This window comes from Melozone crissalis, unplaced genomic scaffold, assembly GCF_028551555.1.
Source record: "Melozone crissalis strain CALT ecotype California unplaced genomic scaffold, PUWL_Pcris_2 ptg000002l_1, whole genome shotgun sequence".
NCBI classification, from domain to species: Eukaryota; Metazoa; Chordata; class Aves; order Passeriformes; family Passerellidae; genus Melozone; species Melozone crissalis.
In genome coordinates this window covers 22,729,786-22,740,870 of record NW_026535780.1, presented here as the reverse complement: position 1 = coordinate 22,740,870, position 11,085 = coordinate 22,729,786, and positions in this window count along the sequence as shown.

The window sequence follows — 11,085 nt, the reverse complement described above, 5'->3', positions numbered from 1 at the left end:
AAAGACAAATTAAAGAAAATTATTTCTAAAAAAGTCTTTGAAATCAGATTTTATTCACTTTAAATTATATTAAATGTTTTTAAAATGTCTCAAAGTGGGACTCTATGTACATTTGCAAAAATGCTCTCATTAATATGGATGGTAAAACATCAAAACTTATATATTAGTTGTCTGAATTTTTAATTGCAATAATTAATCTATTGTTCTCTTAGCCTCTGTAAAGGAATTCAGTAGAATAGTAATTTATAAAGTAAACTGATGCTGTGTGGATATTCTGTTGTACTGAGTTTTACAAAATTTTTGTCTTGAAAACTTTGGGTGGTACTGTGTATGTTCACGTATCTGAAAATGCTGTGGCATCACCTTTGCTGTTGTGAACTTAGCTTTATGCTTAATCTGACTTGACTTCAGCTCCTGGATACTAGGTTACCTTCACAGTTCTACTTGAGCAAAAGGATCATCTACAGCTGAAAATCACTCTTATATCTAGATATTTATTTATTTACTTCAATTTCCTTTATTAGGAAATATCTTGCTCTTGAACTAAATATGCTGATCCCTTCTAGAAAACTAACTCAATCTGCCTCTTGGACCTCCAACAATTTTTGTGTGGTTTTGGTTTGTATCCTAGAAATTACAAACAGCTTGAAATACAGGTGACAAAAATGGACACAGTACTTCTATGAAAATATGATATCAATTAATTTCTACAATAATATTGTCCCACTTGTCCTTTCAAAAAGTTTGTCACAAGCATCTTGCAGAACTCTTGTCAGCTGGTGTTTATTCCTCACTCTCCCTCTGATGTTGTCTTTTGTGTTATATTTTTGAAGACTGTGTATTTGTAGGTAAGCCTTAACACTGTGATTTTTTTAAAAAGTCAGATAAAAAAAACCATCCAAAAGATAATTTTGCAAGTAAAACATAAGCTTCATACTTGCCTCTTTTAGTATTTATTCACACATCTCTTTATTTTTAGTGTCTAAAATTACAAACCTCTAAGATTTTTTCTTATTTTTTCTTTATTTATTTTTACATAATCTGTGGATGTTTAAGCCAAATGGACCAGGATAACAACTTCAGGATGTTCTAGAAACCTCTCTTCTTAGTTTTCACCTCTAACTGTTGTGACCTTTAATTTGGTTAGTACTTTTACCATTCTTGATTTTTAGCATAGTAGTTTCTCATTGCATTTGGAAGGAGGAGAGACAACATGGTTAATAAAATGGTAAGGAAATGTTAACACTAACTCTATTAACCAAATGTTATCATTAAGGAAAAAGTCAACCCAATATATCTGCCAGAAGTTCATGTTTAATTAATGTAACTATCAACACTTTAATTCCATACTTATATATGTGTTTGCTGAGCCTTTGCCTTGTTCTTAGGTTAGACTGGTAGCAACTTGAAGACTGCTCAGTCTGTTCTAAGGGAACAATTGAGGCAAAGGATTTGGGGGCAAGGTAGGGAATATAGAGGTATGTGCACATAGGTTTGGTTTAGGAAAAGGGCATTCATTACAGAGGAGGAGACTGCAAGTGGGACAATGGTTAAATGACTTAATTTTTTTAATATTTGTATTTCTCTAATTGTTTAGAGCTTTAGGTGTTCAAGGTCTACTTAAAAGTTAATTCAGTTCGAAGAACCATTGAATTTATTCTTTATTCCTTAGGTGTATAGTAAGTAACTATACTTTTTTTAGAAATGCTTAATATTTTCTATTAAAGGTTAAAATGAGCAGCTTTCTAGATGGGAATTTCTATTACACAAGAATCTGAATATGTGTCATTTATCTTTACAAAAATTTGGATTAGTTTTGTTTCTTGCTGTTGAATTACCAAATAAAGTAGGGGATGGTAGTAAACACAATGCAGAACAAGTACTGCATGTCATAACACTTCAGACTGCTATTGTCATCCCTGCATGTTACCTTTGCTAAATACCAATATCTCTAAAATGTCTCAATTTAAAAAAAAGCTTTAAATGAGTTCTTGAAATTTATTGGGACGTTATGACAGGCAGTGAGAGTATCTAGCTCGCCTTCTGCTGTGGAGTGTTGCAGCACAATCCAGGAATGCATGGGGTTCAGTAGTTCTGAAAGTATTCCTGAAATAGGTACCCTTGAGTGGAAAACCGTACAGGAACTCAGTTCTCAGTTGAAGAATCAGTTATTAAATATCTTTTCCATTTGAAAAAAAAATTGGTAATAAGTTTGTGACTTTTTCCAAAGCTTATAGAGGATAGAGTAAATTGGTTCTGGTACAGGCATTGTTTGTTTTTAAAGGTGGTATTTTTGATGTCTACAGCAGCTATTCAACAAGGAGAAGCTTGAAAGGAAAAAAAATTAGGTCCTCTTTCACAATTTAAAATATTTTTCTCTTCTTTTGGTGTACTTAGAAGTTTCTTGGGATTTTTTTTTTTTTTTGTTCTAGATCTATCTCACAAAAATGTCTTCTTGACACATATCTTGCTCAGTGGGGTCTATCACAAGTGCAATCTGGCGATTACCAAAGTAATCTATGCTCTGCTGTCTGAGTGAAATGTGTTCTCTGTGGTCTTTGCTGCTTTATCAAAGGTGGGGGAAATGAGAAGCCTGAATTCCCATCTCTGTGTAAATGTATTCTCTATGAGAGTGATAATTTTTTAAAAATTTCTTTTAAAATAAAATCAGCTTTATTCCTTGACACAAGGGAGAAAGTAGTGATATGTTATTCTTTACCTACACATTAATAGAACACAAGGTATATGATAGCTATATAATAGTCTAATAATTTGGGTGAAAGGAATCAAAGCACTTTAATTATAGGATTGCTTTATTGACAGAAATTAAGTATTGGGGCAGGAGAGTATTGGGGGCAGGAGAGTGGCAGTACAGAGTTCCTGTTAGTATGCTTTTTTCCTCTATACTGAATCTCTCAATTAGTCTCCATCACATATGGAGACAAAGCTATGTAAGTCTGGATTTTGATGAAACAGCAAAAGAGAACCTAAGTTCTCCATAAAAGACAAACATCCAAGACAAAACCAAACAATCCCCCCCAGCACCCAAACACCACCCCTAAACCCTGAAAATGACCCCCCCCCACCCCACCTCTCTTCCAACAAAACAAAAAACTCAAACAGAAAACAGCTTACAAGTAGGGATTCGTGTTTCTTTCTCTACTGGCTGAATTAATTCTTGGAGACCTGAGGGCTAGCACAGAGAAGAAGAATGCAAAAGTACTCCTGGAGCAGAAATGACAATGATCAGAAGTATTCTTGATGCCTTGTGTAGGCTGACCTAGAACAGAGACTAGATCGAGTTAAAGAATAAAGGAGGTATTGATTAGGAGGCATCAACATATCCACCTTGGGCAGCACAAGAGCCCAGCCAGGGCTACACCCAAAATGGTCACAAAATGGATGACTGGTCATGAGGTCTCACACTTTTATAAGTTCTGGTACATTAGCATATTAGAGTTAACTGTCCAATTACAGCTTTATCTCATGAAGTCCCATCCTTCTTGTTTTTCTCTCTTCAGCCCACTGTTGTTTATGCTCTTGGGCCTGAGATCTGGATCAGCTGTCCTTGGGTCCCCAGCTAGAGAAGGAATTGTTTTGTCTCCCCACTCTGTGAAGAGAGCTTGCTCTGCCCTAATATGAAGCCCAGACCCATGCACTAAAGCAGCATAAACTCTGAAAAACATAAAAGCTAAAATCTGAGACATCATTCTAAAATGTCCTACCCACAGTTATTCTCCAGCTTAAGATGTCTTCTTAAAGCTGACAACAGATTGTTGGAAAGGGAGGAGTGAATTGTCTTTCCCTCTGGAACATGGGGATAATGTTCAAGATAATACTTGGGTTAGTATTGGGCTGCTGCAAATTTTATTTTTGCAATCCTCATTTCCCTTCAGACAGACATGATCTATATAGTGGGAGGAGTGGCATTGCCTACAAATGCCCAGGGAATGAATTTAGTTTTTGACCATGATGGTTTGAGCCAGAGCTGTGGGTTTAAATTCCAAAATAGAATTATTGGAAGTAACCTTTTGCTGCTGACAGATGTTGCTGCAAGAATTTTACTTCATAAATCTTTTTTTTGGAGCAGCAACCATAAACCTCAAGTGGTTTGTGAGAAGGAAATTGAAATTACTTAAGTCTCTGATCATTCTTTCCTTGGTGACAAGTATGGAAGAGCTTAGGCAAAAAATGGTTATAAATCTTTGAATTGCTTATAGACTAGGGAATGTTAGAATGTTTTATCATTAACTAGCCAAAAATGATAAAAAAATTTGGTCATTAAATTAAGTAACTCAACACTGTATGTCAGATCATTTTCCTATTCCATGTATTGGTTACTCTTTGAAACACCTTAGGCAATTGAGGCCATGCTGATTAATTTTAATACAAGAAGTAATTTATTTTATTTCTGTTTTTATAGGCACATGAAGAAATACAGCAGTGTCAGATTAGAAAGGGACTCCTGGAATCTAGCGCCAAGCTCTTATGTCAACTCATCAAGTTCTGTCTTAAAACTGGTTAGAATACTGTCCCATTACCATGTTGGTGACCTACTCCAGATTGCTCTACTAGTCACTTAACCTGTTGCCTTTTTTTTAGCACTGCTGTTAAAATAGCTATTCTGTATATCTAATCCTTCCCTTAGACTTCTCCAATACTATGATTGTTCTTTCACTGACAAAAATCCTCAGAATTTACTCTCATCTCTTAAGACAATCCAACATCAAATGTTGTGTCTAACAACTCTTCACTCCTCACTGTTTCTACTGTAATCTGTTCTTTGATTCAATTCAACCAGTATCCCAAGTGAAACCTCCTCAAGAATTAGAATAATATTATGGCTTTCTTTTCTCTACAAGAAGTACTTTGACTGAGGTATACTAAGATAAGCATTCCTTGTATAGGTCTTCTGCACAGTCATAGTCACTTGGTGTAGTATTCCCATATTCTTCTAACAAATTTTGGAAAGATCGAAATTTTTTTTCCATTAATTTCTACTGAACCTTAAATGGGTAATCTCATACTTTGTTCTTCTAAACTTCAGGCTTTTTTCTTTCTCTGCTTTAGTCTTGTAATGATTTAGTATTTGATGTGATTATATTATATTTTTACAGCTGCAAATTTTTTGTCTGTGCTGAATCTTAGGGGATTTTTTGATGCAAAATATCTAGCAGTTTCTGTTACCACTTGTCAGATGCCACAGCAGAACCTGACTGATTTTTGGGAATGATGTGTTTAATTTTAGTTAAACAAAAACAAAGCTTGTTTTCACTTTCTTATTTTCTGAGCTCTGATTAGTTGGAATACCCATTTAAAAAAGACTTAACACATTTTTTTCTCTTTGACAAGCTTCTGGAGAGTGTTAGAACTTACCCAAACTTGTCAGAAGCCTAAATGCTAGTAATACCTTATTGAGTTGGGTGCTAATGGATGAACAGTAATGAAACCAGCCCTTCAGCTGAAAATATTGATGGCATGACATTTTCAATGAACTTACAAGCAGTGTCAAACACTCAAAGTTTCATGTAAAAGTAGACTTTTGACTTGAAGACTGGAGTTCAAGTGTTAAAAGCCCCTCTAATTTTCCCTCTCTGTGCTTTAACACTCATTCTGAAAGCAATTCTGCAAGAGTGCTTGTGTCTTAATTATGTAGGCCCATTTAATCTCTCTGTAGGCACATGGGATGTGGAAACCATGCAAGTATTTCAGCTGATACTTTTCACTCTGGACTCATAGTGAAAAACCTATTTCCATAAACTACTTAAACTTAGATACTGTGTCATGACTAGAACCAGCAGAAGTGGTAGGAGGATAGTAACTGGGAAAAGAGGGACAACTAGTTGGGAAGCAGTAGTACCCTAGATAAATATAGTAATACTTGGTAAAAGTTTTTGGAGCTGCAAGATTATTGCTGAGATACTCAGCAGTTGTGCAGCAGTCTTCCACTTCAGCAAAAATGTTAATTATCCTCCTAAAGTGCTGCAGGTGCCTAAATGGAGGACTTTTCTCTCATGTTCACTGAGCAGACACTAAAGTTAGGAACCATCATGGAACTCGTCCGTGAGGATGGATCATGGCAATGGTGGATTCAATTCTTATAGTAATACAAAGAGGACTATTATCATCATTAAAAACCAAGCAATCATATTTATTGCATGTACAGTACAACTAATGCAAATTACCCTGTAAATTCAAAATGAATCTTTATCATAGGAGTGGATTGAATATTTCTATTGATATTTTGCTTAAAGCAGAAAATTAATTCTTTTAACAGCCAACTCATTATTTGGGTGTAATACAATATTAGAGGCCTGAAGAACACATCTCTTACAAGTGCTTTGCTCTGCCAGGACTCAGTACCACAGTACCCAGCCTATATTTAGACCACTGAGCTACAAAATGAAATTTTCCTCTGGTTTGAACACATCACATTTTCCTGGTGCACATTTTGGTAGATTAGATGCTCTGGAGATGGTGGCCATGCAAGATTTTTGGCTTTTAAAAATTAGTTCTGCTTGTGTTGCAAACATTCTCTCCTCTTTTGAAAAGATAGATACAAAAGCAGCGCTCTCATAAATGTTGCAATTTCAGTCCTCATCTTCCTTTATGCTTTTGCCCTGTGTACTCTGTTGTGATGTACAAAACGTATTAATGGGATGCAGTTACCTTTCAGCATTTCTGCTAAAAGTGTTTCTGTTAAAAAAATGTTCAAGACTCTGTATCCCAAATAGGCATAATGTGAGAAAGTACAATGAGTCCCATTTTCTGCTCCAAACAGAAATGCTCACTGGGACACTGTATAAGTTCCTGTTCTGGACTTTTTCCTTACGTTAAATAATTTTCATAAAGTTGTCCAGGGAGAATGTCATACAACACAGAATGGATATGAATAAAGAAACCTAATTCTTTAAATGCTTTGCTCAATTAACTTACTTAAATGTGAAACTATCCTAACGTTGAACTGCTTTTCTCCCTGAAAATGGCCTTTAATTTCAAATGCTGATAATAAAATACCACAAGGGGGCACCAAAGGTTTTCCTTAAACAACAGAACACTAATTTTCCTTCCCTCTTTAACCCATACACATTAACTCAACGTTACAAATGCAAAATATTTTGAATGGCTTAAAGCAGTGCTGGCCATAATTCCTGCCCCCAGGAGCTGCGTACCAAGACTCTACAAGAGGAGTGGGCATCCTGGGAAGCAATTCCCAGTTATTACTTCTCCAGGGCCTCCTTTACAAGGTAAAGCTGTGCTGGGCCCACAGCCAGCTACTACAGCAACCAAGCAAGATCGTGGAATTACAGACTGGCCTGAATTACAGCAAGATCATGGAATTACAATGCCTCCTGGCTCAGGTCCTCTCGCAGCCACGGGCTTGGATTATCCAGCGGTCTCCGTGCCAGTCCAGAGTAGAAAACATAACTCTTTTATGCAAGTGTTGCAGTTGAAACATTTGAGAATTCATAGTTTCAGAAGGTACAAGCTCTGGACTTTCTTCTCCAAGTACAGAAAATATATTTGATAATAAAATCCAATATGGTTTTATGAAGTATGATTAAAAGTGCCTCCTCTATCATGATTTTTAAATGACCACAGGAAAAAACATTGTATGCATTTTATTCATGCTTAATTGATGTTCTTAAGGCTTTGGTAAACAAGAAAGGGAATACATTAACTTTTTTACACTCAAATTGGAAAAGTCTAAATATTTCCATGTAACATATTTGAAACAATGTCAGAACGACAACATTTTAATTTTATTTTTAGTCTGTTGAATGAAGACTGGGTGAGAATTTGGTAATTTAAAGCATTCTTTATTTTTCAACTAGGTACTCCTGGAGTCTAAAAGAGCAATAGGTACTTAGGAAAGCAAAAAACCAAAAACCTACAAAATAAGATGGGTGTAATATTTGGATGCTTTTCTGAAACATTATTGAAATCTTAAGGAGCACTTATAGTTATGGATTCTCATACAATTCTCAGAACCTGTTGAGTAGACACTGCTGTGTTCTTGAAGTGGAGGAACATGAAATATTTTTCTTTTTTTCCTCCTAATTCGTTTTTTCTGCTTGATCAGTATCCCAATCTATTTCAGTATAGACCTCTACAGCAGCCACAGCAATGTAACAAAAATATGGGAACTGGTGGTCAGTGAGATGTTTTATCTCAAACAGCACTGCTGCTATCCAGATTTAATGCATCAGTAATATTTCACTTGGTTAACTCAGCTGGGGAATCCTAGGTTTGGGGGCTGCTGTTTACACCTGCTTGATAGCAAGACAGGGAAGACATGCATGCATCTGGTGTTTCTTGTTGGTATTTGACACCTAGGAGTGTCAGGAGATGACCTGCTAAAGGACGTTTGACATTATTGGCTATGCTATTGCTACCTGCTGGAGCTTCTCCATTATGCCTCTTGCATTGGACCTTTGGTGGACTGGAACACCTCTTAAGCCATGATCAAGAAACTGACCTGCCATAAACCAAGCTGTGAGTAACCCCAGAAAAAAAAAAGTCATGAAATCTACTTGTGCAACTAGAAGTAGGAAGTGGTTGTACATCTGAAAAGCTTAAGTTAGTGCAGCCAAAAAGTATTACAAACCATGACTCCAGTTTATCTATATGGAAAATAGATAATAGACAATAACAATGCAATCTTTTGTACACAGTGCCAAAATTTGGATACATCCCATGACAGTGAAATAACTGTGAGAAATAACTGTCACAGTTTCTTCTGATCTGTATTATGTTTCAGCAGAAAGATATGCTACATTAACTGTAGCAGGGCTGCTAGCAAAAAATTCTTTCTGCCTTGCTGTCACTTATGCACCATGTCAATGTTTCTATCTTGTACGTGGTTTCATAGCTGTGGCTCTAGTAATTCTTTCCTGATTTTCAGTCTGTCTTTGCAGAATTACTTTATTTCTAATACTTTATTTCTAATAATAGTTTCTAAATATTTTCTCTATTTCTATTTTTATTTCTAATAATTTTATTTCATAATCTTGCTAAATAGCTTTTTCAATTAAGTGTTAATACTCCTTTCCAAAATTAGGAAAGGTAGTGTGAAATTCTCCTAAAGCTCTAGGAGTTATGCCTTAAGACAATAATAGAAATTTATAAAGACCTCAGATGACTGCAGGTGTATATGCAGCAGGCATATACACTATTTGGCATGTAGGAGGTAGTAAGAGTACAAATGTATATCACAAATTGCTAGCAGTTCCTTCCAAATTCTGGTTCATCTTCCAGACATGTCTCTGTATCCCCCTAATGTTTTTCAAGACCCATATTAAGCAAATGGAAATCAAACCTTATGTAAAGCCTTTAAATTTGATAAGACACCTCTACATTGTCCTGATAGAATAGGATTGTTATAGGAATCCTTGGGCCATTGGCAACATGGGCAAGTCAAGAAGTATTGTCTAGTGACTATCCAAAAAAAGACTTCTGTAGAGGTAAAGTTCCTTGGACTTCCCTCTGAAAGTCTCCTCCAGTTAAAGGTTTCTAATGTTCATAGCCCCAAGCTAAGTCCCATTTCTTCCTTTACTGTTTCTGGAATAATAGAATTGTTTAGGTTGAAAAAGTCCACTAAGATCATTGAGTCCAGCCATTAACCTGGCACTGCAAAATCCACCACTAAACCATGTCCCTAAGTGACACATCCAGAAGTGCCTTCAGGGATGTGACTCAACTACTTTTCTGTGTAGCCTGTTCCAGTGCTTGACAGTCTTTTTGGTGAATAATCTTTTCCTAATAGCCAATCTAAAGCTCCTCTGGTACAACTTAAGGCCGTCTCCTCTTGTCCTATTATGTGATACCTAGGAGAAGAGATTGACCCCCAGCTCACTACCTACAGCCTCCATTCAGGTAATTGTAGAGAGTGATAAAACTTCCCCTGAGCTTCCCTTGCTCGAGGTTAAACAACTCTAGCACCCTCAGCTGCTCCTCACAGGACTTGTGCTCTAAACCATCCCCCAGCTCCACTGCCCTTCTCTGGACACTCTCCAGCATTTCAGTGTCCTCGTAGTGAGGGGCTCAGAACTGGACACAGCACTCGAGGGGTGGCCTCACCAGTGCCCAGTACAGAGGGACAATCACTGTGCTGGTCCTTCTGCCCACACTGTTCCTGATCCGGCCAGGATGCAATTGACCTCTCCAAATTTATTTTTAACCACTTGCTTTTTTGCTTTTAACCTAGACTATCTTCAGGAATATTATTTTTCTCCTTTTCAAGTTCTTTTGACTGCTCATATTTCCAATAACAGTTTCCTCAGGTGTTTGCACTAATTTTTTTCTGACAGCCACAGAATTGCATTAAACTGTGCCTGTAAACTGGGACTATCAGATTCAACACAGAGGCTGTACCATCACCACAGGCAGCCTCTGTGTTTTTGCCAACAGAATAATTTAAGGCATTTAAGGGCCAGCTATCTGACACTGGACTTGTGCTTCTTTCTTGCGATCTGACTCCCACTTTGGCACTTCTGCAGTCAATATTTAAATAGGTTTCCTAGCACCTGTCTTCAGTGTATGTGATTGCAGCTACCAGATGCAAAACTAAAATCTCCCTGGTAATTATCTAAAAAAGAATGTGTAGTTATATTCAACTGAAGTCAGACTTCTGTAAAAAACATTTAGGTATTAAAGGTATCACGGCAAGAAATGCCCACTTATATCTGAGAGGGGGGATTTCTATGGAAATCAATAGCTGTCCCTGGATATCTCTCCAGCGCTGTATCTGCATTATTGTTGAGTGTTTACTATCTTTTGAATGCATAATTATTTATGTGAAAATTCATGACTTCACTATGACCACTGCCAAGAATCAAGCACAGGTCAGCACCTACAAACACAAGTGTGCATTTGGATTAATAAAGCAATCCAGTTTATGTTTTGTTATGTGTACCTGAGTCCCAAGGAAGCTTGTTCATCCAGCAAGCTGGCATAGTTTATATGTGTGGTTCTTTGTGGGCAAAACTTGTCTCAGCAGTTTTGATTTGCTTTGCCTGGGCAATACCTTGAAATCCTTACCCTGACAGACATAAATTCCAGAAATTTGTGGAGGACAGATTAAAA